The 26,423-nt window shown below is 40.5% G+C and overlaps 1 long non-coding RNA gene and 1 pseudogene across 1 annotated transcript; both read right to left on the reverse strand.

Moving 5' to 3' along the window:
• Positions 1 to 781: 781 nt before the first annotated feature.
• Positions 782 to 5,547, reverse strand: LOC130458156 (uncharacterized). Its single transcript, XR_008917238.1, has 2 exons — positions 3,343 to 5,547; positions 782 to 3,308 (listed from the first exon to the last, which is right to left on the reverse strand). It is a non-coding gene; the product is annotated as an uncharacterized LOC130458156 (long non-coding RNA).
• A 9,282-nt stretch (positions 5,548 to 14,829) lies between these two features.
• Positions 14,830 to 26,423, reverse strand: part of LOC100617687 (zinc finger protein 420-like) — a 60,470-nt pseudogene continuing 48,876 nt past the window's right edge.

Consider the following 26,423-nt stretch of genomic DNA (forward strand, 5'->3'; position numbering starts at 1 on the left):
GTCTGGAAAATCAAGTTTCTATCTTTGATTCCAAGGCCCTTCCTCCCCCTTTGTACCATTATAAAGATGCTTGTGCATTTTTCCGGGTTACCCCACTATGGGGTGGATTTTTACCTTGGGGATACTTTAAATTTAGATATAGTGTTGTTGGGTATTTTGATGTGTTATTATTTCTCATTTGGAGTATTGTTTCCATAAGTATTATTATTATATTTTTGTTATTGTAATGTTATTTCTAAAATTACCATTATACTTAAATTATGTGTTATTGAATACCTGATTCCAGTTTCTGCAACATTAAGTGGCCTTTTCCCTTACATAACATTTTGGTTGTTTATTTGTGAATTCCTGCATAGGGGCTAGTTACTCCCGATTTTCCAGTTTTTCTCTTAAAATTTTATTTTCTTTCTTTAAGGCGGCCATTGATTCATTATTCTCCTTATGTTTTTATGCATGGCCCTTAAAAACATAGACAGCTACCCTTGTCAACTCCTTGAGATCCACAAGTCTCAATTCAGGCAGCTAGTCTTAAAGAAGTCTTTGGTCGTTTTACAACAATTCTCAATGAATTTGTCTAATATCCTATTCTCTGGACAAAGCAAGGTCAATATATCTATTTCCCAGATCTACGTATCTGTCCATAAACTGGGAGCAGTTTTCATTGATTTTTTGTTTAGTCCTTTTGAATTTTGACCATGTATATGGCCTATCAGAGCAAGCTCTCATGGCTGTCAGTAGTGTTTCTCTCGCCTGGCATAGTTTTGTATAATTTCTCTCAATATTGGGGCTCCTTTTTGGATCCTGAATCTGTCAATGAGTAGCTCTTCTACCTTGCTCATTCTAAGCAAGAGAGGTTTTATTTTTCTCTTTGGCAAAAAAAAATCTAATAAAATTTCATTATCCACTCAATTGGGGTCAAATGTTTTGAATATGATCTCCATTTTTTCTTATAATTATGATTGGTTCTTTTTTGAAAAAGGGGTGTCTTCTCTGAATCAACTTAGATCATGGGGGGGGGATGATGAGTGAGTGGTCTTAAAGACATCAAACTTAGGCCTTTATTAAGGTGGGTACTTCTTTTAAGAGGAAGAAGCTTTTAACTGAATCATTTTGTGTTCCTGCCTCTAGGCTCCATGCTTGGATTTCAGTGGGGTAGGTATGAAAAGGGATGGGGCTGAGGGGGTGGGACTATGGGCAGGGAGTGGTAGAACAATGAATGGTAGGATCAGGAGGAGGGATGAATAGGTTAGGGTGGGAGGGGCTGAGGCAGAAGAGGAAGAACAGGAGACAGCAGGGGTGGGAAGAGGGATAAGTTGGGCAAGAGTGGATGCATTGAGTAAGAAGGGAAAATTGTGTAGGGTAGAGTAGGACAGATTCCAATGAGGAAGATCAGACATACATATCTCTTACTCTGCAGTTTTTTAAAAGTTCTACTAGCCCTTGTACTTGTCTATCATCCCTGTGGCTACGTGATTAGCCTCAAGACTATTCCAAAAGTTATTACACAACCACAAACTACTCCTTCAAATAAAATCATTTTCTTTCAAATTGAATGGAATTTGAGTCTCCCATTCTTGGCCTAAGATACTTCTACAAACTTGGGTGTGTTTCTCTCACAAGAACTCCTCTCTATTCTGTCTCTGACCCAGTGATACTGGCCTCCTGAATGATTCTTGATCAGGACCCTTCATCTTATCATGTTGCCTTTCCCTTAGTTGTTTCCACTGCTTGGAATATGAACTCTGTGCTCACCTTAACCTCTTCGATTCAGTCTTCTCAGGTAGCATCACACTTTCTAAGGAGTTTCTCTTGGTCTCTAAAATTCTTAGAGCTTTCCTTGTGAGTCCTAAATCCTGTTCTTCCTCAGGCCTTCAAATTCTACCTCAGAGCCTGAATTCTACCTGGGCCATTACCACTTTCCCCATCTCTTCAATACCTTCCTCTTTTCCTCCTTCATGCCCAGGGCTCAGACCCTCCTACTGATCAGGTAGATAGACATAAACCCTGAGAAGCAGACTAATTTGAAAGTAGAGGTCCCTACTATTTGAAATGCTGACAGCAAATGTCTCTTCAGAAAAGATTCTGTAGGTTACAATTTATATGGATGAATATATTTGACAGAACTGTCTTAAAATCAGTTATAATGTAGTACTTCAATTCATATCTCTTCTATCAGGATAATTGTATTTGACATTGTATGTGAAAGTGTGAAACCCCTATTTTATGATTGTAATAGTATTAGCCTTTGTGATGATTTTTATAATATAATCATTAGTTTTGAGTTCATAGTCAAATAAGTTTGCTTTATAAAAATTATTCAGTGCCTATATCCTCATATATATTATGTTTGCAGATCATTATAAGATTATTAATATCTAATACCTCAATTATGGTCATTTCAGTTTGTTATCTAACAAAATATAACAACATGACTATATTCCAAACTGTTCAAAATCCCCATGTTCCCATCTGCCATCACAGGAAGAGAAGAGACCAAGAGGCAGGGCTCCACCAAATTCATACTCTGATTATGTCAGCACATAAAAAGAGGATGAGAGTTTGGTGCTAAGAATCAGATTTTAGGGTTACAGATTTCTATTTACACAATGCTGCCCTAGAAAGGTGGGGAGAGAAAATTTCCTTCACACAACAAGACAGGTACTGAATTACCAAATATGAAGATCCTTCCACATAGCTTTTATTTTTATGGTTCTATCCAGTGTAGGTTTTCTGAAGTACAGCAAGATGGGAGTTCCAACTGAATTTCTTTCCACATTCTTTCCATTTATAAGGTCTCTACCCAGTGTGGATTCTCTAACATCTAGCAAGACTAGAGCTCATACTGAATCCCTTTCCACATTGATTGTATTCATAAGGTTTCTCCCCAGTGTGGATCCTGTGATTCTTAAAATTGCATATGCCTCAGGCTTATGTAAAAAGCCCGAGTTTATTTGCACAAATCTTGAGCCAAGATACAGATAATAGAACATTAAAAAATAGCAAATTAATCAAATATGTGGATGATCTACTATTGGCTTCAACAGACACAAAAGCATGTCAGGAAGATAGCAAACACCTTCTCTGGAATTGCACAAAAGAGGACTTAAAATCTCAAAGGATGAGCTTCAGTGGTATCTCCCTAAAGTAGAATATTTGGGGTTCTTCTTGCTTGCTATATTTCTCCAATATGAATTGAAAATATTCAAACTTTAAGCACTCCTACCACTAAGAAACAGTTGAGAGCAATTTTAGGAGCAACAGGGATTTGCAGACAATGGATTCCTTGTTATGGGGAAATTACTAAACACCTTATAGCACTAACAAAGGATTTGGGCCCTGAACTCCTCAAATTAGAGCCTAAACCCTTTATTTTGATTAGAATAATTGATTTTTCTCTTGTTTCTTGTACTAAAGGTACACATAATTGATATTTTTTTTGCACTAATAGAAGTTTAATTCATATATATACTCGCTATACCCAAAAGTTTTAAACTATGGGAACCTGCCATTTATTGATGAAATATTATGGGACTGTGATTAATGTTTGTATCTGATTCCAGAAAAAGAGATAAAAACAAGGAGCACAGGCTTAACCTGAATAGTGCCAAAAAGAGCAAACAGGGAAAAACTAATGTGGACTTGAGGTTGTGACGCTTGACATATTAAGTCAAATGACTTCCTTGTATCTACACATTTTGTGAAATACTCATTTGTTTAGTCAAACAGTCAAAGTTCGACTATCATCCTGGCTTCCTATATCCCTAAGAATGTCAAAAATCAAATGAAGGAACACTTCCCTATAAAATAAGAATTCTAGTTCCTTTTTCTTCTTCTTCTATGGCAACTTCCTGTAGTCTTGGCTGCAAATGGATAAGTGAAATATTACTGCATTCTGTCCTACAGACCTGTGGGATAGAAATTACTTTAAATTTAACCTATACAAGGGCCTATTTTGAATTTTTTCCCCTCATATTTTCAGTTGTATTCTTCTCTTCTTTTGATAATTGAGTCATACACCCCCATAACTCAACATTGAATCCAGAGCTGAATCGGTCGTTTTTTAACACCCACATCAGGGGGCATTGCATGTTACTAAAAATCCAAGATTTTTTATTTTTTTATTCAACAAAAGATCTTCAAGGAAGAAGCTTGCTAACTCCTAAATCCAGAGAATGAACTGTTGCAGAAATATACCAGAAAACCCATGCTACATCAAGAAAATCCAGAAAGAACTTTGGATATGGTTGTTTGATCTGAAGTTTAATTGAATATTCATTGTAAATGTATGGTTTTATGCAAAGGAGACTGCCCCTAATTAGGCTTTCTGTCAATGCACCTAGCAAAACATTGGTTTTGCTTTCTTTCTTTTCTATTCCTCCCTAACAAGTGTAATTTCCTCTTGGAAAATTGAATATTGTATACATTTGTAGTTAGAAGTAACTTAGGACTACAAGACGATTACGTTAAATGATCAATGGGGAGACTAGTCTCCCAATGATCATCAGGGTGATTGTGAATCTTAAAATTGCTCAGACTATAACTTAGAAGATTTGATTAAGCTATTCCCCACATAACAATGGAGGTACTTGGCCAGGAATGTATTGAGAACTTTAAAATTACTCCACCCTGCTCAGACAGAGCCTTAGGACAAGATAAATTTACAAATTCCTAATGGAATAATGAAAAGTCCCCAACTCATACTTATAGTGAATCAAAAACCTTAAGCTAGGTGGTCTATTTCTAGATCTAATACAAAAAGCTGATAGATACCTATAAAGATTAAATTAATCACTAAAAATTGAAGCAACTTACAAAGGGCAGAGATGTGAAATATTCAGAAGATATAATCTAATCAGAGAAGGTGATAGCAAAACATAGATGTGAACTAAAGATGGAATGTCCTGGTAAAAAGAGTCTACTATGATTGGTAGCTGTGAAAATTTGGGGGAGGTGACATAATAGAAGATTCTCTTTAAACGGAGGGCAGGAGTTCAGAGGAAAGGCTTGGACTTTGGAGTTAGTTTGGAGGAGCTGAGAATCTGAACTCAGTTCAGGAGTTGAGGATTACAGTGAAGGACTGGAGTTTTCCTTGGGATGATCTTGTGGTGAGTGATAAACACTGACTAGTATCTCTTAAGGCTCAGGCCTATGTCTCAGACCCTTCCTACTATTTTCTGTTACACTCTCTCTTCCCTCAATTCGTTCATTTGTATTAATAAAAATCTTCATAAAACCCAGCTGACTAGGATTATTTTCATATTTGGGATTTTCCCCATAGCGACCACTTATTTTTTGCTTAAATCAAGACACTAAAAATTATCTTTACAGTTTGGCCGAAACCTTTACAGTTTTGGCAATTCAGTCTTGAAACCCACATTTTCACAGTTACAATTCTATGATGTACAATAACTTGCGAGCTCCTAATGAATGTCTTTCCACATCCCTTGCAATCATATGATTTTTCCCCAATGTGGATCCTCTGACATCTAGCAAGATGGGAACTTATATTGAATGCCTTTTCGCATTGCTTACATTCATAAGGTTTCTAGGCCATGTGGGTTCTCTGATGTCTCACAAGACTGGACCTTATAGTAAATGCCTTTCCACATTGCTTGCATTCATAAGGTTTCTTCCCAGTGTGGATTCCCTGATGTCTAGCAAGACAAGAGTTCGTAGTGAATGTCTTTCCACATTGCTTGCATTCATAAGGTTTCTCCCCTGTGTGGATTCTATGATGTATAACAAGATAAGAATTTTTAATGAATGCCTTTCCACATTGCATACATTCATGAGGTTTCTCCCCCGTGTGGATTCTCTGATGTGCAACAAGACTGGACCTCATACTAAATGCCTTTCCATATTGCTTGCATTCATAAGGCTTCTCCCCCGTGTGGATTCTCTGATGTTCAACAAGACTTGATCTAATACAGAATGCCTTTCCACATTGCTTACATTCATAAGGTTTCTCCCCAGTGTGGATTCTCTGGTGTATAACAAGACGACAGTTCCACACTTCCTCTAGCTGAGTTCTCACTATTGCTTAGGAACTGCTGGTGGGGATTTTTTGTATGTGGCTTGCCAGTGAGGTGACTGGGAAAAGCTCTTTAGCGTGTATTAGGTGAGACATCTTCCCTGATTGACTTTGGTGAGGTTACTGATTCCTCCTTCCCTTGAACTCCAATTCTAGTCTGGCTTGCCTGAGCAATCCAATTCCCTTTCCTCTCTCTCTCTCTCTTCTTCTTAATTTCTTCCTTTTATTGTAATGAAACTACCATGAAAATCTCAATCTGACTGAAGTGTTTTACTGGGATTGAATTTTAAGCCCTGGTGACCACTAGTATAATATATTCAATCAACAACCCTAAATTTACACTTAACAAGGCAGAATTGAAACCCCCCTGACATGGAAGGGGCCTGAGGGCTCTGCCAGAAAGGGGAGCAGGGAAGCCAAGGGAAGGGGAGCCATGGGAGGGTTTGAGAAGGCACACGGTCCAACAGAACTCCTGGCAGGGAGGGCAGGGGCCCTAGAGAGACTCGAGTGTTCCCCAGGGCACTTGAGCCTGGGGAACATAAAAATAAATTGACGAGTTATAAAAATAAAATATTTAGATGGAAAAACTGTTCCAATATAGGTTCAAAACTTTTCAAAACTGTTTGGACACTTTCGGATACTTTTGATAGAGGTAATCAAAAGTATCCTAAGTGATGAAGTGAAGTTCAAATACAAAACAAATACAAAAACAAATGCATTTAACGGCACACAGTTCAGATCACCACATCCCAAAGTTCACTCTGGATCTTCTGGTGCAGTATGTGGTTTGTGGAGGCACAACCTCGAATCTCACACTAGGTACAAGTCCTTTCATATTGGCTTAGAAGTTCATCAATCCTACATGAATTGATTTGGTCCTTCTGATCTCTGTGCTCTTTTTGGTGCTATTCAGGTTAAGTTTGTGCTCCTTTTTTTCCTTTGATCCCTAGACTTCATTCCCCAGAAATCCTTGGTATTTCCCAGAATTCCCAATAATCTCTCCTGTGTCTCCATATTGACGAGATCATGTTATTGGTATTTAACTGGCAGTAACTCCTCCCACCCTCTCTTTCTTCTTGCCTGATGTACCATGAGCAGTGATGGTGGTAAGGCAGGGAAAATTTGAAATGGCTAACCAGTCATGAGCATGTAGTTTTAATTTGTATCCTCTTTATTCCTTGATTTCTAATGATCCTTAATATATCTCAAAAAATATATTTTCATTATTAGAGATATACATTTAAATTTTACAGTACTTCATTTGGAGGCCTTCCTGATCTGTATAAATTTGGCACATCTACATTTGATTTTGGAAAGGATGCACTGTTCTTTGCATTTAACATTGTTATTACTGTAAATATTATTTCTTGGCTCTACTTAACTCAGTCTGTATCAGTACGTATAGATATTTCCATGCTTTTACATATTTATTTTTTTTCAAATTCATTCTTTTTCAGGTTTTACTCAGATTAGCAAGGCAAAACTCAGGGCCAAGAAAATAAAACCACATCGAGGTAGCAGAATGTTAGTGGGCTATGCAGTAGAGGTCAGGCAGGATTTCAGGGTGGGTCAGCTTTTTTTTTTTTAACAAAACCTTTGTAATGGGATGCCCAATATTGAAATGTTCCCATCAGCAAGGGACATGGGCCCACGCATCTCAGTTCCTCTGCAAGGACGAGACTGTGTTTTGGGCCACACTCCACCCATTGATAGATTAGGCGGCAGGGAAACACAATGGTCAGCATCAAGGTCTCTTTTTGATCATTTGATCATATGGCATCATTCACACGTGGGAACAACCGAACAGTATAATTAAGGTTTGTTAATATTATTAGAAATCAAGGAAATAAGAAAAGCATGTGACCAGAGCTGAATAGCCCATTCACAGACACTTACATCTTGCCTGCCAGGTAGAGACACGAGTGTGCTTAGAAGCAGAAGATCAGAGCCTTGGGAGGCTGAGAGCCCTTTAAATAAAAATTGTGTTCTCTCACTCAGGTGAGATTATAGGGGATTCTGGGAAGGACTTCTGGAGATTGAAGTATGGGGTTCAAATCTTTTACAGCACCGAGACACATTTAAAATGGCTTTAAGTTCTCCCTCTGTTCCTATTTTATCATTCAAGCAGGCATAGAGGAGACCTACACATCTCACCATTTCAGATGCTTTTTGGACATCCACATATCTGCCCTGCATATACATCACGGTTAGGGGAAACACTACTATTGCTTCCTACATACAGGAATTACAGCACAAATTGCGTGAACTCCATTAATCCGGAGTTTGAGTACAAGCCAGACTTTTCACTTCATGACCTGAGCCCAGGAGACAAGGTGTATATTAAGAATTTCCAGCATACTGGAGCAACTCAGCCTTCCTGGGAAGGGTCAGTCCTAATATTGTTAACTACTCCAACATCTATAAAGATTGGAGAGGACTCTTGGATTCATTGCTCACATGTAAAGAGAACATCTTCTGCTGAGGCTGACTGTATCCTATCACATACATTGGAGATAATAATCCATAGACAAGTGGATACTGTTTTGGGGAACATGTTGAATTCCTGTATTTTGCTATTTATTGATAAAATAGTATGGGACTGGGATTAATGATTGTATCTGATTCAAGAAAATGGGATAAAAACAAGGAGAACAGTTCCAAAGAGTGCCTGAATGGTGCCAAAATGATCACAAGGGTCAAAAAAGAAGGAAATCTATCCAGGTAGGATTAATGCAGTTCTAAGCCATTAAAAAAGGACTTGAACCTAGTGAGACTTGAGGTTGCAATGCTTGACATATGTTAAGTCATAGGACTACCTTGTATCCACTGTAAACCTTAAAATTTCTCAGACTTATGAATGTTAGGGGTTTCCCCCATTGAGGAATCTTCTACTTAAAAAAATTCCCTAGCAGATGGTGAGAATTCTACTTGAGTGTGGGGGCTCCTAGCTATGGGAGTGTTCCTACTCCACCCTACTTAAGACTGCTTTAGGACAGAAAATGGCTTGCTAAACAATGAAAGTACTTTGATCCATGCTTATGGAAGGGACAGGAAGTTCTTTGAGTCATGACTGTTTTTAGAATTGATACAATGGGATACTAAATACCTAAAAAGGTGGGGCAACTTGTAAACTTACTTAAACCTAAAAGGTGAAAACTTATTGAGAGGTTTCCTCTTGATGAAATTAGTTGACACAGCAGCATTTTTTTCTGACTTACTAAAGAGATAAATCTACTCAGCTGTGAATTCAGAAGGGGTTGTCCTTTGGAAAACATCTGGGGAGGTGATGTAGGAGATTTTGCCCTTAAAAATAAGAGCTCAGAGAAGAGCTGAATCTCATCCTGAAACATTCAGATTGGAGAGACTCATTCTGAGGAGGCTGATTCTGAAACATTCAGATGGAGGAGGGAGCTGGTGAAAGCAGCTGAGATGCTGCTGGCCTGGTGTCATTAGAATCCTTACTTAGACAGATCTTGTGGTGAGTTATAACAAACTGACTGATTTCTCTCTTAAGACTCAGGTCTAGGCCATATTGGCTTAAGGCCTTTCATACTTATTCCTTTTCTTACTCTCTCTCTCTATTGATTAATCATTGTATTATTAATTAAAGTTCTCTATAAAACCCAGTTGACTTGAACATATTCATAATTGTTATATATATTCCCTGTCTCCCAAACATTTTAATTATTATAGTTTATGGCTCCCACTCTTTTATCTACAACAATTGAAGCCCCTCAGACTAATTTAAATATAACAGTTTATGGCCACCTTACGAAGTTGGTGAGAAACCCTCAAAAGACTTCTGTGAAATCTCTTTCCTTTATCGTTTTGATTTATTACTTTCCTATCAGTCAGTTTTGTTTTATGTTTTAACTTAACTTCAATTGACAGCTGCAAGAACGGGTGAGTAAAAAAACTTTTTTGATTCTCCTTAAATTAAGCTGTTTTACATCTTAGCAACAGGGCCCTAAGGTCCTGGCAAGCAATTGCCTAAATTAGGATTAGAAAAACCTGGGAAAACTTTTTGGCCTTGTCCTTCTTCCCACGTTTTTACTTTAGAAATATGGAGTCACAGACAGTTCAGAACTTAGTTAACAACTGGAGTTTCAGTAAATACTTTGTTCTTTTCTTAGTACAATATCAGAATCTCTGTCCCACCTTGCTATGGACAATAACCCTTCTAACGAACCCACCCCTGCCCCCTTGTCCTCAGAAAACCCTAATTCTAATCAATCAACTGTAAGTTTACGCCACATCCATGCCCCCAACCCAACACAATCAACTCTAACTACACACCCTAACCATACTTCTGATACTGATTCCTCCAATCCAAACACCTCTGTATCCTTTCACACATCTTTCTTGACTCCTCCTTCTCATCCTACACAATCTACTTTAAGTTCACATTCCAACCTAAATTCATACCCTACCTCTGAATTTTCTGGCACTATGGGATTACAACAACCCTTTCCTTTTAATGTGCCCAACTCTTCTATTTCTCAAACCTACCCAATTGAAAATGGATCAAGAAGCCTAGAAAAAGGAGTACCAAATAATTTAGAAAGCTTATTTCCTTTAAGGGAAGTACCCACTTTTAATAAAAATGGAAACTTGATATCTGTAAGACATCATATACACCTCTTACCCCTGAGGATTTAAAAAAATTGAAGGAAGATATGCCATCACTTGAGGACGAACCAATAATAATTATAAAAGAAGTAGAGAACATATTCAGAACTTTTGACCCCACTTGGTTGGATGATGAGAATATATTAGATGAATTATTAACAAAGAGAGAGAAAAATAAAATCATCTCTCTGGATAATCAAAAACGAGGTAAAAAAGGAAGTCATTGGGGAACTGGAGATCCACATTGGAACCCCAATGTTGAACTAGATTACACAAAAATAAACCAGGCCAGAGAAGCATTATTGACAGCCATGAGAGTTTGCTCTGATAGACCTGAAAAATGGTGAAAATTTGAAAAAACCCGACAACATATTGATGAAACACCCTCCCAGTTTATGGACAGACTTATTGACATAGGAAATACTTATATGGAACTTGATTTATCCTGAGAAAGAGACATTAGACAACTACGTAGATAATTTGTTAAGAATTGTTGTTCAGCGGTAAAGGACTACTTTAAAACTAGCTGTCCTAATTGGGACTCTACGGACCTCGATGAACTAAGGAGAGTAGCAACCTATGTTTATAAAGGTCGTATAAAAAGACCTGAGGAAGACGATATATCAACTGAAGGTTTAAAGAAAGAAATTGAAATGTTAAAGAGACAATTGAAAAATAAGGGAGAGACTATAGCCCCTTTACGGGAATTCACAAATAAATCAGTAACTTGCCACTTCTGTGAGAAGGGCCACAAAATGATGAAATGTAGAACCTATCATAAGATGATTGGAAGGAATACGCAGCTTAATAATAGCTTTAGAAATAATAACCATAGAAATGATGATAATGGCCATAGAAACCAGAACAACTAGAGATGATAATGGTCACAGAAACCAGAATTTTAGAAGTTATAATGATTATGGAAATAATTATAATGAATATAGAAATAAGAACTTTAGAAACCAGAATTACAGAAATAGGAATTGGGAAAATAATGACAATGCTCCAAATGAAGAAAATGATAATACTCAACAACAATATATGAGAAATGGTGCTTGTCCAAAACATTCTCGAGGTACTAACTGATTTCTCTCTTAAGACTCAGGTCTAGGCCATATTGGCTTAAGGCCCTTCATACTTATTCCTTTTCTTACTCTCTCTCTCTCTATTGATTAATCATTGTATTATTAATTAAAGTTCTCTATAAAACCCAGTTGAGTTGAACATATTCACAATTGTTATATATATTCCCTGTCTCCCAAACATTTTAATTATTACAGCTTATGGCTCCCACTCTTTTATCTACAACAATTTAAGCCCCACAAACTAATTTAAATATAACACCACACTTTTTGTGAAATACTCAGACAAGTACCAAAGTTTGGCTATCATCCTGGCTACCCCCTATCCCTGAGAATGACAGAGTAAGACCAGTGAATGACACTTCGCTATCAAAATAAAATTCTAGATCTTTTTCTTCTCATAGTATGACAACTTCCTGTAGTCTTGTCTTCAAATGGGTAAGTGAAATATTACTGCATTCTATCCTGCAGACTTCTGGGATTAGAAATTACTTTAATTGGACACTAATATAAGGGCCTGTTAAAATTTTATTAAACCCAAATAAAGGCCTATTATGAATTTATCCTTGGTTACTTCATATTTCATATACATAGATTTTGGTATTTGTATTCTGATTTTGAATTTTTTCTCCAAAAAGTTTAATGTTCTTCCATTTTTTATTTTGTTTTTCTCTTATTTTGATAATTGACTCACCACCCCCCCCCAACCCCCCAACTCAACCATGCATGCTGAGCAGCACTGGGCATTTCTCAACACCCACTTCAGGGGTTTAAGGATAATTTTTGGGTTTTGACTTAATCTAAATTAATTTTTGGTCGCCAGGGAATTTCCCAAATAAACTACTCAAGTCAGTTTGGAAATTTATGGTGGCTTAGTTAATATAGAGGGAAGGAATTAAAGAGCAGAAAAAGGGAAATGGTATAGGAATTCAAAGTCCTCCTCCATGAGGTCTCTGAAGATTAGAGGCTTTCAAGGAGGATAATGTTTGGAAGGTAAAGGAGGAAGAATCAGCCTAAACTACAAGAGCTCAGAGAAGACACCTCGCCTGAACCAGAGTACTGGGATTCTTCCAGTATGGTATCAAGGAAACCTCACCATTAAACTGGGACAACAGCTGCCACAATGCCAAGAAGGTGAAAAGCCCAGATCACTACCAACAGCCACTTCACCACCTCCAAAGAGGCCAGAAAGAGGAAGCGACACGAAATATATAGATGGTTTTTTACATCAGTTTCCTGTGTCTCACCTGTACCAATGGTAGCTAAAGCTAGACGTAGGACAGCCCAGGGATCTGTCAGTTATTTATGATTTGTCATTTGCTAACACATGTCTACCATCGGTGATCCCCCTAAGTACTCAATCCTTAATTATGGCCGTAGACATTCCAGTTTTTGTTAGACTAAGTAAAGTGGAGGAATCTAAAGATCACAGGAGGTTATGTTTTAACAAAAATTCAAATTTAAAATGTTTGTTTCAGAAAGATCTTCAAGGGAAGAAGCTTACTAACTCTTAAAGGACAGGTCCTTGCAATTAGCTAGAATAATACTGAAATTCAGAGGACAAAATTCATCTTCGTAGATGCCTTGCCATTTTGACCTGCCCAGGTTCTACAACACATCCAAAATGAGATTCCTCCACATTATACTTAGGGCAGAATTCTCCCTCAATATAAGAGATTCCAGAGTGTGACCTATTGAATACAGATGGATGAGGACACAAATTTTTAGCTTTTTGGACTCCATGGCTGTGTCAGTTCATTCCCCTCTGAATATTGAATAAAGCTATGATTACAGCAATTGGAATCAAAGAAAAGGACCACTAAATTCAGTTCCTGTATCCTCATACATATATTATGCGTGTAGATTCTTTTAAAATTGATAAAATTAGAATTAATGACGAATACATGAGTCACTGTAATTTTATAGTTTGTAATCTAACAAAATATAACTAACTACATGACTAAGTTTTTCTAGCTGCTCAAAATCCCCATGATCTCATCTGCCCTCACAGGAAAAGAGAGAAAGAAGCAGGGCTCCACCAAATTTATGTTCTAGTTATGCAAAAACATAAAAACAGGATGAGACTGGGATACTAAAAATAAGACTTTAAGGTTACAGATTTGTAATTGCACAATGCTGCCCTAGAAAGGTGGGGAGGGTAAATTTCCTTCACGCAATAACAAGACAGGCACTGTATAGGAACATCCTTCCACAAAGCTTTTATTCTCAAGGTTCTCACTAATGTACGTTTTCTGATGTACAGCAAAATGAGAGGTGAAACTGTATGTCTTTTCACATTGGTCGTATTCCTGACTTTTCTCCTCAGTGTGGATTTTCTGATGTCTGGAAAGATAGGAGCTACGACAATATCTTTCCACCTTGCAGCAATTCATAAGGTTTTGCCCCAGTGTGGACTCTCTGATGTTTCACAAGACTGAAGTTAATGCAGAATGCCTTTCCACATTACTTGCATTCCTGAGGTTTCTCCCCAGTGTGGATTCTCTGATGTTCAGCAAGATGTGACCTCTGACTGAATGTCTTTCGACATTACTTGAATTCATAAGGTTTCTCACCAGTGTGGATTCTCTTATGTTCAGCAAGACGGGATCTTTGACTGAAAGCATTTCCACATTGCTAACAATCATAAGATTTCTCCCCAGTATGCATTCTCTGATGTCTCAGAAGATGGAAGGTCTGACTGAATGTCTTTCCACATTGTTTGTATTCATAAGGATTCTCCCCAGTGTGGATTCTCTGATGTTTCACAAGGTTGGAGCTCTGACTGAATGTCTTCCCACATTGCTTGCATTCGTAAGGTTTCTCCCCAGTATGTATTCTTTGATGGTCAACAAGATGGGACCTCCTTCTAAATGTCTTTCCACATTGCTTGCATTCATAAGGTTTCTCCCCAGTGTGAATTCTCTGATGTTTCACAAGAGAGGAGCTCTGACTGAATGTCTTCCCACATTGCTTGCATTCATAAGGTTTCTCCCCAGTATGGATTCTCTGATGTTGAGCAAGAGTGGATCTAATACAGAATGCCTTTCCACATTGCTTGCATTCATAAGGTTTCGCTCCAGTGTGGATTCTCTGATGTACAGAAAGACGGGACCTCCATCTGAATGCCTTTCCACATTGTTTGCATTCATAAGGTTTCTCCCCAGTGTGGATTCTCTTATGCGCAGCAAGACCGAACCTCTGATTGAATGTCATTCCACACTGTTTACATTTATAAGGATTCTCCCCAGTGTGGATTCTCTGATGTTGAGCAAGATGGGAACTCTGACTGAATGTCTTTCCACATTGCTTGCATTCATAAGGTTCCTCCCCAGTGTGGCTTCTCTGATGTCTCACAAAACTGAAGCTGATATGGAATGCTTTTCCACATTGCTTGCATTCATAAGGTTTCTCCCCAGTATGGATTATCTGATGTTGAGCAAGAGTGGATCTAATACAGAAAGCCTTTCCACACTGCTTACATTCATAAGGTTTCTCCCCAGTATGGATTCTTTGATGGTCAACAAGATGGGACCTCCTTCTGAATGTCTTTCCACATTGCTTGCATGTATAAGGTTTCTCTCCGGTGTGGATTCTCTGATGTTCAGAAAGACAGGACTTCCGGCTGAATTTCTTCCCACATTGCTTGCATTCATAAGGTTTCTCCCCAGTGTGGATTCTCTGATGGTGAGCAAGAGTGAATCTACTACAGAATGCCTTTCCACACTGCTTGCATTCATAAGGTTTCTCCCCAGTGTGGATTCTCTGATGTTGAGCAAGAGTGGTTCTACTACAGAATGCCTTTCCACACTGCTTGCATTCATAAGGTTTCTCCCCAGTGTGGATTCTCTGATGTTGAGCAAGAGTGGATCTAGTACAGAATGCCTTTCCACACTGCTTGCATTCATAAGGTTTCTCCCCAGTATGAATTCTTTGATGGTCAACAAGATGGGACCTCCTTCTGAATGTCTTTCCACATTGCTTGCATTCATAAGGTTTCTCCCCAGTGTGAATTCTCTGATGTAGAGCAAGAGTGGGTCTAATACAGAATGCCTTTCCACACTGCTTGCATTCATAAGGTTTCTCCCCAGTATGGATTATCTGATGTTGAGCAAGACGGGAGCTCTGACTGAATGTCTTCCCACATTGCTTACATTCATAAGGTTTCTCCCTAGTGTGGATTCTCTGATGTCGAGCAACAGTGGATCTAGCACGGAATGCCTTTCCACATTGCTTGCATTTATAAGGTTTCTCTCCGGTGTGGATTCTCTGATGTTCATAAAAACAGGACTTCTGGCTGAATGTCTTTCCACATTGCTTGCATTCATAAGGTTTCTCCCCAGTGTGGATTCTCTTATGTACAGCAAGTTGGGAGCGCTTAATGAATGTCTTTCCACATTGCTTGCATTCATAAGGTTTCTCCCCAGTGTGGATTCTCTTATGTACAGCAAGTTGGGAGCTCTGAATGAATGTCTTTCCACATTGCTTGCATTCATAAGGTTTCTCCCCAGTGTGGATTCTCTGATGTTGAGCAAGAGTGGTTCTACTACAGAATGCCTTTCCACACTGCTTGCATTCATAAGGTTTCTCCCCAGTGTGGATTCTCTGATGGTGAGCAAGAGTGGATCTAATACAGAATGCCTTTCCACACTGCTTACATTCATAAGGTTTCTCCCCAGTATGGATTCTTTGATGGTCAACAAGATGGGACCTCCTTCTGAATGTCTTTCCACATTGCTTGCATGTATAAGGTTTCTCTCCGGTGTGGATTCTCTGATGTTCAGAAAGACAGGACTTCCGGCTGAATTTCTTCCCACATTGCTTGCATTCATAAGGTTTCTCCCCAGTGTGGATTCTCTGATGTTGAGCAAGAGTGAATCTACTACAGAATGCCTTTCCACACTGCTTGCATTCATAAGGTTTCTCCCCAGTGTGGATTCTCTGATGTTGAGCAAGAGTGGTTCTACTACAGAATGCCTTTCCACACTGCTTGCATTCATAAGGTTTCTCCCCAGTGTGGATTCTCTGATGTTGAGCAAGAGTGGATCTAGTACAGAATGCCTTTCCACACTGCTTGCATTCATAAGGTTTCTCCCCAGTATGAATTCTTTGATGGTCAACAAGATGGGACCTCCTTCTGAATGTCTTTCCACATTGCTTGCATTCATAAGCTTTCAACTCAAAGTGGATTCCCCAATGATTAGCTTGCTTGTATTCATAAAGTTCCTCACCAGTGTGGATTCTCTGATGTCCAGAAAGACTGGCCCTGTGCATAGAAGTCTTTTCACACTGATTATTTTCACTAGATTTTTCCTCAGGATGCATTCTTTGATGTTCAACATGAGATGAATTTTGAGATGGAATACTGAATTCCCTGGAAGCAAAGTTATCAGGACCTTCACTAATGAATCTTTGTAGGTTCACCACTTTTACCGCTGCTGGATTTGCCTTAATTTCAGGTCTGATTTCTCCTTCTAAGACAAAACAAACGGTAAGACATATATAGAGAGACATATACACATATATAATTCTTATCTCCTTTCCTTGACTATCAGAAAATAAACTGCTTCATATCCTATTCCCTCAGGTAAGAAGAAAAGTCTTCCAACTAAAATGGGCATAATCCATTCTTTGCAAATGCCATTGCCTCAATGATAAAGAATAGTTGCAATAATAAAGAGTCTCCTATATAATCTCATTAGCTCTTCATAAAGAATCTGGGACATGGTACGGGATAGCTTTATTACATTCCTAACTCAGGCCATCACCTCAGAAAGGCTGGATGAGTGACTTAACCTGAAATCCTGGCAAATGAGACCAAATCTTGTGATGGGGCATGCTCTGTCCACAGTACTAGATAATTCATTTTCAATCATTTTGCTTTCATTTTCATTATCTATACATTCAATCTTCTATTCATAGGCATGACACCACTGGGTGCATGGAGAATAAATATTGCTATTATTTCATCATTTAACTTCTCTAAGAATTATGTAATTCCCTTCATGATTGCTTTTAACCTCATTATTTTATTCTATTATCTGAGATCAAATGATGAAATTCGGTATTCTTTTTTTGCATTTATCCAAGGTACAGAAGATTTTCTTCAGACCCGTACTCCTTAAAAGTATTTTCTTTTAATTTTATTATTATTTTTAATACCTCTTTTCACTACAATAAAATCCTTCCTTTAAATACAATTTAAACAAAAACAAGGCATTTCACAAGCCTAAAAATGTGTCCCATATATGGAGTCCATTATTGTTTTGTAAGAAAATGGTCAAGAATACTGGAAAAATTCTTTTCCTTTTTCCCATCTTATGTAGATACTGGAATTTTCATGATATTCTTTTTAAAAATTCCAATACAGATGATGGTGAATTCTCATTGGACCTCAGAACCTTGCAGGAATTTTTAACCATAGGCAAGTCACAGAAGTTTGGCTGGCCTCAGGCTCTTTAACTATAATATAGACATAATATCAAGTGATTTCCAGGGTAACTGTGAGGATCAAACGATAAAATTTATAAAGTGTATGACACATACATGGGGCCATATTCAAATGGTGTTTATGTTTATCATTAGAATATGGATCATTTCCTCCTTTGATTGCTTTTCTCTGAAAACTTGCATTCTCTTTACTCCTGTAGTTCCTGAATTCCCTGTTGAATTAAATGCATTTCCATTCCCCAACACTCCTTTACCTCTGAATAATCTCAGTGAGATTCAGGATCTGTTGCTTCTTTCTAAACCACCTCCATGTCAGGATTCTAGATTGTGAACTTCAGGACAGCCCAGACTGGTGCTTCCCTTCACGGTTCCGAGAATATATTCATTTAATACATGTTTACTGATTTGGCCCATGGCTTATATCAGGTCTAAGTGCTACCAGAATCCTTCCATTCTGGTCTCTCTCCTGGAAGGCAAAATTATGCCCTGGCCTCAGCGGTGTTTCTGTCTCTCTGTTGCCCTTATTTCTCAGGACAAAGACCGAACACCAGAGACCAGGAAAGGGCCTCGAGCTAATGATTTAGGGAAGTTTAGCGTTCGATCACTTCCAAAGTAGGCAGCAGTCTTCATTCTTGCTCATGGGCTGAAGGTCAATGGACAGAAGGAAAATCAAGAAACCAGCTACCTGGCTCTTTTCTACAGTGAGGATCCCCTGACCTCAACTGGGTGCTCACCATGGAAAGGTCATCTTGTTACATCTCCCTCATGGATTGATTGTCTTTGCCACCTCACAAGGCAGCCTTCCAAATATTTCCGGGGCCTCTAGCTCTACCTCATGGCTTTCTTCTACCCCCTGCCTCACCTTCGCAGCTGAGAACTTGGCCTCATAGTTCATTGAACAAGAGGTAGACCTCTCTGCAGAGCTCTCTTATTCTCCACCTCTCACCCAGCTCAGCGGCCTCCTTTTCCTCTCTGGACTCAGGATCAGAGGAAATAGTTATTCTTCTCCTGGCTAAACAAAATCTCTTTCCATGGGCAAAGCCCATACCTCCCCTCATCTAAGCCCATCTATTCCTCCCTGCAGGGCCCCCATGGTTCTTTCATCTTCAGCCTTTCCCACATTAAGGAGCTAATAACTCTTCCTCTGAGAACCAATAAACTATTTCTTCCCAATACTCTAAAACACTCTAACTTGACTTCTTCCTCCACATGAGGTACTGTCCAACATTTGTCCTCCAGGTCATGGTTAAACTACCAGACATGGCCAATTCCAGTGAGTTGTGCTGGTGCTTCTCCTTTGTTTACTCGACTATACTTTCCTCCAGAATCCGCAGTCTGGCTCTCTTGAAAACCCAGGCAACTCCCCCCATTTGACCTCTCCAGTGCTCCTTCCCTTCAAAAACATCCTTCTCATGATTATCTGCCCTGGAGCTGGACTCTAGAGGGTTTCTACAAAACTGCTGGCAAGCTGCTGTCTCTTCTCGCAGAGGATGAGTTCCAGGAGAGCAGGGGATGTTCCCTGAAGCCGTTTATGTCCCCCATAACTTACCCCAGGACCCACCACAGAGCAAGCCCTCATACATGTTTCTGGATACTAATCAGGCCAGAGAGGATAAGCTCAGCCCTTCTGGCACCTACAGAAGACTTCAAGGCCCTTCAGACCCAAACACTGACTTCTTAAGAGGATCATAGACAGTTCCCCTGAAGGAAGCTAATAGGAAATGGAATCCAATAGCCTCATCTTACAGATAGGGAAACTGAGGCTCAGAGGTTCATGGACTTGCCTAGGGAGTCCCTCCTAAAAGCTCTGAAAAAGAATTACAAATTGGGTCCTCCTGCTCCCAAATCTTGACCAGGGAGTCCCTGTGAAAACCTCTGAAAAAGAATTACAAATTAGATCCTCCTGCCCCCCAAAATAGACCTGGCATCACCAGAGCATACAGAAGCCTCTGGTCACCATGGCTCTCCCACACCTCTTTTCCCCTCCCTCACCTGGGTACCAGATCCTCAGACCTTCTTGTTCCAACATCAATGGGACATCGCTCTGCTCCAAATAAGAGATCACTTTTTCTGGGGGAGCTAAAAGCCCTGGGCATGGGGAACGGTCAGGGAGGAGAACTGAGAGAAGCATGTTACTGAGTTGTCTTGAGGGAAAGGTTGGGGAGTGCAATGATTCCACTCAGAGACTGTCAATGGCGTTCCCACAAGAGTCTGCCCTTCCTCCTCAGTGAATGTAATGCAAGTGACTAGGGAAGGATGGGCCCGTTCCCTTGCTGTGGGACCTGGAATGAGCAACAACCCCATCCCTTCTCCCATTCTCTTCTGGTCCATTCTTGGAGAAACTCCTAAACTCCCAAACTGGATCTGAGTACGTTGAGGAATTGGCTTCTGTTCCATTACCCTGCATTCTCCTCCCTCTTCAACACCTCCCTGAGCCTCATGGACTCTTCTCTCCTGGTGCTCTGCCTCCTCTGCTGGGAGACTCAACAATGCTCATTGGGCCTAATTCTATCTCTCAGCCAGTCCATTCATCCTGATAATCACAGAGGAGGGCAAGCAGTGCCTACGGGAGCTCTGAAGGGGGGTTTCCCCAGCATTTAGGGTGCGGAAAGGAGGTTGGGTATTTACATTTTGGTTCTGGGACATTTTCTTTAGAGAAGGCTGGATTGAGTTCATAGTTTTTCCATTATCTGCAAATGACAGGCAGCTAGAAGGGGAATGGACCAGGGCGATAGCTTAGAGGTATGAAGGCCTCCATTTACATCAGGCCACAAACCGCCTCAGAACAAGCCACTTAATCCAATCTATTTCCTCATCTGTAAAAATCGGTGTAATACTGTCACTGAATTAGGAAGATGAAGGTGAGGAAGAAGTGCCAGAATATTACAGAGAAAATTGTCGGCACAGCCCTGGGCCTAGAGCAGGTCGTTATAAGCATTTCATCCCATCCCTCCCTTCCTCACTGGTTCTACTGGAGGATTAGGGCAGTAGGAAGGAAGACTAAGGACAAACCATCTCTCCCGGGGACACTAAGTATCTGTGAGCTATGAGTTTATGCTGGTTAAAGAGAAAAAGATCCCTAATAGTAGATCCACCTTAGAGGGGAAGATGGTGGAAGGAAAACCCTCCTAAACACTTTTCCTAGATGGGTTTTGGAGACCTAAATCCGGGTCTGGGAGAGGAGAGACAAAATCAGAAAGAACCCTAGAACAGGAGAAGGCCATTATAAACACTTCATCCCTTTCCTCCTTTCCTCACTGGCTCTGCTGGAGGCTTAGAGTAATAGAAACGAAGACTAAGGACAAACCATCTCTCCTGGGGACACTGAGGAGCTGTGAGCTACGACTTTATGCTGGTTGAAGAAAAAAAGAACTCCAATAGAGGGGAAGTGGGTAGGAGGAAAACCCACCTGAACATTTTTCCCAGATGGGTTTAGGAGAACCAATTCAAGGCCAGGAAGAGGCTAAACAGAATCAGCTCTGAGATTACGTCCTCCTCTGAGGTTCTCCAACAATCATTTGATCTCAGACTTCAGGGGCACCAAAGGGAGCACACAAGGTTCCATTACACAATGCAAAGTCCTTTTATAGGAGAACCAGGCAGTAGGAGGGCTCTGGCTCTGGGACTCACCATACCAGCCCTCATCCCTTCCTCATGACTGAAAATTGCTCCCAACCCTGCCTGCTGCTGAGGGTAATTTTCTCTTGGACAGTAGACACAGGCAGCAGGGAGTGGCTCCTTACCCACATAGAGAAGGTTCTGGGCATTCTCCAGCATCACCTCCTTGTACAGATCCTTTTGGGGAGGGGACAAGAGGCGCCACTCCTCCCTCGTGAAGTCCACAGCCACATCCTGGAACGTCACCACCTCCTAGAGCAGCCCAAGGCAGAGCATAGAGGGCTGAAAGTCACATCACAAGGAAGAGCACATCTCTGGTCAGTTACAGGAAGAAAATGACCCACAGAGAAGTGAGGGGCCCAAAGGTCCTGCCCTTTGTCAGTGTCAGAGCCAGCACTAGATGCTGAGTAATCTAGAGCCCAATGGAGGCTTGAGAAGAGCAGCACTAGGATGCTCAGGAGGAGAGCCGGGACCTTCAGTGAGGCTGGGATCCGGGTTCTATTTACAAGTAACTGTTTTTCAATGGTAACTGCCTGAGTCCTGCTTCTCTGCCTCCTAATTCACCTCCCAAGCCAGTAACAGCGGAAGTGCAGAATGCAGCTCTTGGGCACATTATCACTGTTCTAGCCTCATTTCAAGCTAGTCATTGGCCTTGGCAGATTCAGGCGAGCCCCAGTGAGTCAGCTCTAGTCTTTCTTCACCGTATCACAGAGATCTCTGATTTGCTGCCCAGTTGGGGCCCTGACCTTGCATTGGACTCACACAAAAACCTCTTCTTAGTGTGCGGAGAGAAGGAGGGCGGGGCACTGCTGGTCCCTTATCATTGATTATTCCACTCAGTTACAGTGTCCCTGATTATCCCAGCTCTCTAACCACTGGTGACCCTCCATCCTATGAAAGATATCCCTTACCCTGTCTGTTCTTTGTTCCGTGCTACCCCAAACCTATCAAAGAGATCTAACCTTGTGCTTAGGATTTGGAGAATTAACAGAGGCAAATCCCCTGAGCCCATTTATTGACAGGCAGCATTACTCTACTTCGCTATGGTGGTTGCTTTAATATAGAGGGAAGTAATTAAGGAGAAGTGGAAACCTTAAAATTTCTTAGACTTATAAATGTTGGAAATGTCACCATTGGGAAATTTCATACTTGGAAAATTTCATACTGATAGTGGGAACTCTATTGGAATGTGAACCCCATTGGCAAGGGAGGTTCCTCCTCCTCCCTTCTTAAGATTACTTTAGGACAGAAACCTTTAGCTGATAATGGAAAGGGCTGCAGCATAGATCAAAATTTAATTATTCCAATCTCCACCCTACTCAGAGTAACAGGATTTAGGAAGGGCTGCAGCATAGATCAAAATTTAATTATTCCAATCTCCACCCTACTCAGGGTAACAGGATTTAGGAAGGGCTGCAGCAAAGGATCAAGATTTAAGTATTTGAGAATATGACCATCAACACACATGTGCAAAGCCACAGACCTCTGGGCGGTCCTGGGTTAAGGTAGAGCCACCATTGGCACAGGGAAGACATGGACAGTGATTGGAAGATGTGAGAACTGAGGGGAGGGAACTTGGATGGTTTCCTTAAAGATAGCGGGTTCTGAGGACTAAAGGGGGGGGTTGGAGAGGTTTTGCTCCGAGAAGTTGTGCTTGCTCTGAAGGAAGCTGCTCTGAAGGAAGCTGGAGGTGGAGGACCCTGAGACTGTTTCTGCATTTTGGTCAAGTGAGTGATAGGGACTGATCGCTTTTCTTTACCTCAGCTATCTAAGGGCTTGGGCCTTTTGGCCCAGCCTAAACAGAAGGGGTATTTAAGCCCTATTCCCTTTTCTCCCCTTTCTCTCTCCCTCTCTCTCTAATACCTTTCTTCCGCCTGTTTGTAATTAAACTCCATAAAAGGTTGACTGCTGACTTGAGTTTTCATTAAGGAATTACATAGCTGAATTCCTTGGCGACCTTAAATTAATATATATCAGTCTTTTAAAGTGATTTCCTTGTCACAGAAGAGAGAGGGAAAGGGGATAGGATTTCTCCCACCTGGACTGTGCCAAGGGGAGTTCAAAGTCCTCCACCACGAGGTCTCTGAAGATTATTAGAGGCTAAGAGGATGATGTTTGGAAGGTAAAGAAGTAAGAATCAGCATAAACTCCAAGAGAGATCAGAGAAGACGCCTCACCTAAACTAGCTTACTAGGCTTCTAATAGTATGGTATCAAGGAAAAGGCACTGCTAAACCCAGACAATAGCAGCAGCCTCACCAAGATGCCAAGACGCAGCAAGCTGCCTCCATTCACCTCTCTGCCTTCAAAGAGCCCGGAGAGAAGAAGTGACACGAAATATATAGACAGTTTTTACATCCGTTTCCTGCATCTCACATGTACCAATGGGAGCTTAAGCTTGACTCAGGACAGCCCAGGGGTCTGTCAGTTGTTTCTGATTTGTCATTTGCTAGCACATGTCTATCATAGGCCATCCTCCTAAATACTTAATCCTTCAGTATGGGTGTAGATGTTCCTGTTTTTGTTAGACTAAGTACGGTGGAGTAATCTAAAGTTCACAGGAGCCAGGAGAAGAGACAATTGCAGGTCAGAAAGATAGGAGCTAAACCAGGACAGACAGAACCATGTCCTAAAACCCTAAAGAGAGGAGAATATAGAGAAGAGAGTGGGACAAAAGCATCAAAGGCTGCAGATAGGGCTGAGAGAAGGAGGCCTGAGGAGGTGGTCTTGATCATCTCAGAAAGAGAAGAGCATACAGGGGAAGAGGTACAGAGATGAAGGCAAAGCCTGAGAAGATGGAGAAAGGATGGAGGCCCTACCTGGATGTGGAAGTGGGTTCCATTCATGAATATTCTTAAGGATAAAGGGAGATGAGGACTCATGCTGAGGTCAGAGAGACTTGGTACCTGCAGTCAACTTGTCCTAGGGGTGTGGTGGGCTACAACTTTTACTGGGGGTGGAGGTGTTCAGGGTGGCACAGAGACCAAATTTTCATGTAAATGTAGAAGCAAATAAAGAGCTTAACTTGACAAGTGAAAGACGAAATGCCTGCAAAATCAAAGCTCTGTTTTTGGGAGAACGTCAATTTATTAAAGCAATGTGTGCCAACTGCCTAACCCATGAGGACCAGGCCCGTTCTTGGGTTTAGGGCTGGACATAAAAATCAGGGGGAAAGAGACTTTTTTACCTTCAAAGAGATAAAGTAAACAAGACCAATGAATGCAAAGGAAAAAATCCAATGTTGGGTCATCTGCTTTCTGATTGGAGAAAAGATTAGAGACTTGCCAAGTCGGAATGAAGAAGAGGGGCTGAGGAAGTGCCCTGAAAAGGGGTCCCACTCCTTTATAATACCTGTAAGCAATCCAAAGAACTAAGAAGCAATAACTGATTGATCAATATGGACCCAGTTTGCAGATAAGACCCACTAAATACCTGAGACATACAATAAGGAGAAAACTTCCATCAGTCTCAAAAATCTAACTGTGTTTTGAGTCAACCTAAGCTTGGGCCTTAGCTGAGGGTCTCTAAACAGCAGGTATAGGCAGTCCAGTTTCACAGTCAGGCAGGAAGAGCTTTCTCCCCATTGAAAAAACTTTCTTTCCCAGACAGAATTTGGATGAGGCATACAGAACAGAAAGGAACTGAGCAAGCTCCAGCTCTGAGTCACAAGAAGGAGAATGCTTCCACAATTCACACCTCGCTGCCCCAAAGCCCTCCCTTCCTTCCCAAGAGGGAAACAGCTCAGCACATGGCACAAAGGTCGGCTTGTCCTAGCTTCTTCAATCAACTCACAGGAAATGCTGAGACCATGCTTTCTGGGAATATTGCAGAACACAGATTTTCTGGAAACAGTAGTCATGTCAGAATTTCTCCTCAAAGAGGGGGAGCGCCTCACTTTAGTCCCCATAAATTTCGCTATTGAAACAGCACAGAAGTCACTTCAGAGTGAACAGACTTCTTAGGGTATCAAATCCAAAAATATAACGCAGGAAAAAAAATTTAATTTTGCCCCTCATGACAGGAGGAAGAGGGTATCTGACAGGTCTGGATAAAATCATAACAAAATTCATTTGGGAAAAACAAAAGATCAACCACATCAAAGAAAAGAATGAAAGAAGCCAGCAAAACTGGGTAGTAGAACTGACAGAGCTCAAATCAGATCACAAGTCAGCAATCATCCTAAAGCTGGGGAAATGGTAAGATAAGGAGATAAAGCAATGGAACAGGCTAAAGAAAATACCTCCTTTCTAGTGGCAAACAAGCAATTTGGGAGAAAACTCCTTATTTGGTAAAAACTGCTAAGAAAACTGGAATGAAGCCTAGACGGAAATGAAGCTCAGAGCATAAGCCTACACCTACAGTTTACTAGACATGGTTTAAGGAAATGTGAGCTAAATATTAAAGATCACACTAAAAGAATATAGGAGAGAAATAGTGTAATAAATAAGATACTGTGGAGATATTTCTAGTTGTGTTAAATGACATACTCAGGTGTGACTAGAGAGAGAGATAGTAGGGGAAACCTCAGGGTGCCTAATTGTAATAAGGAGAGCTATACTAGGGGAATACTTGAGGGTGTTTATCAATTCCCTAGATGTCTAATTGATTAATATTTTT

The sequence above is a fragment of the Monodelphis domestica genome, chromosome 3 (assembly GCF_027887165.1).
Source record: "Monodelphis domestica isolate mMonDom1 chromosome 3, mMonDom1.pri, whole genome shotgun sequence".
Lineage (NCBI taxonomy): Eukaryota > Metazoa > Chordata > Mammalia > Didelphimorphia > Didelphidae > Monodelphis > Monodelphis domestica.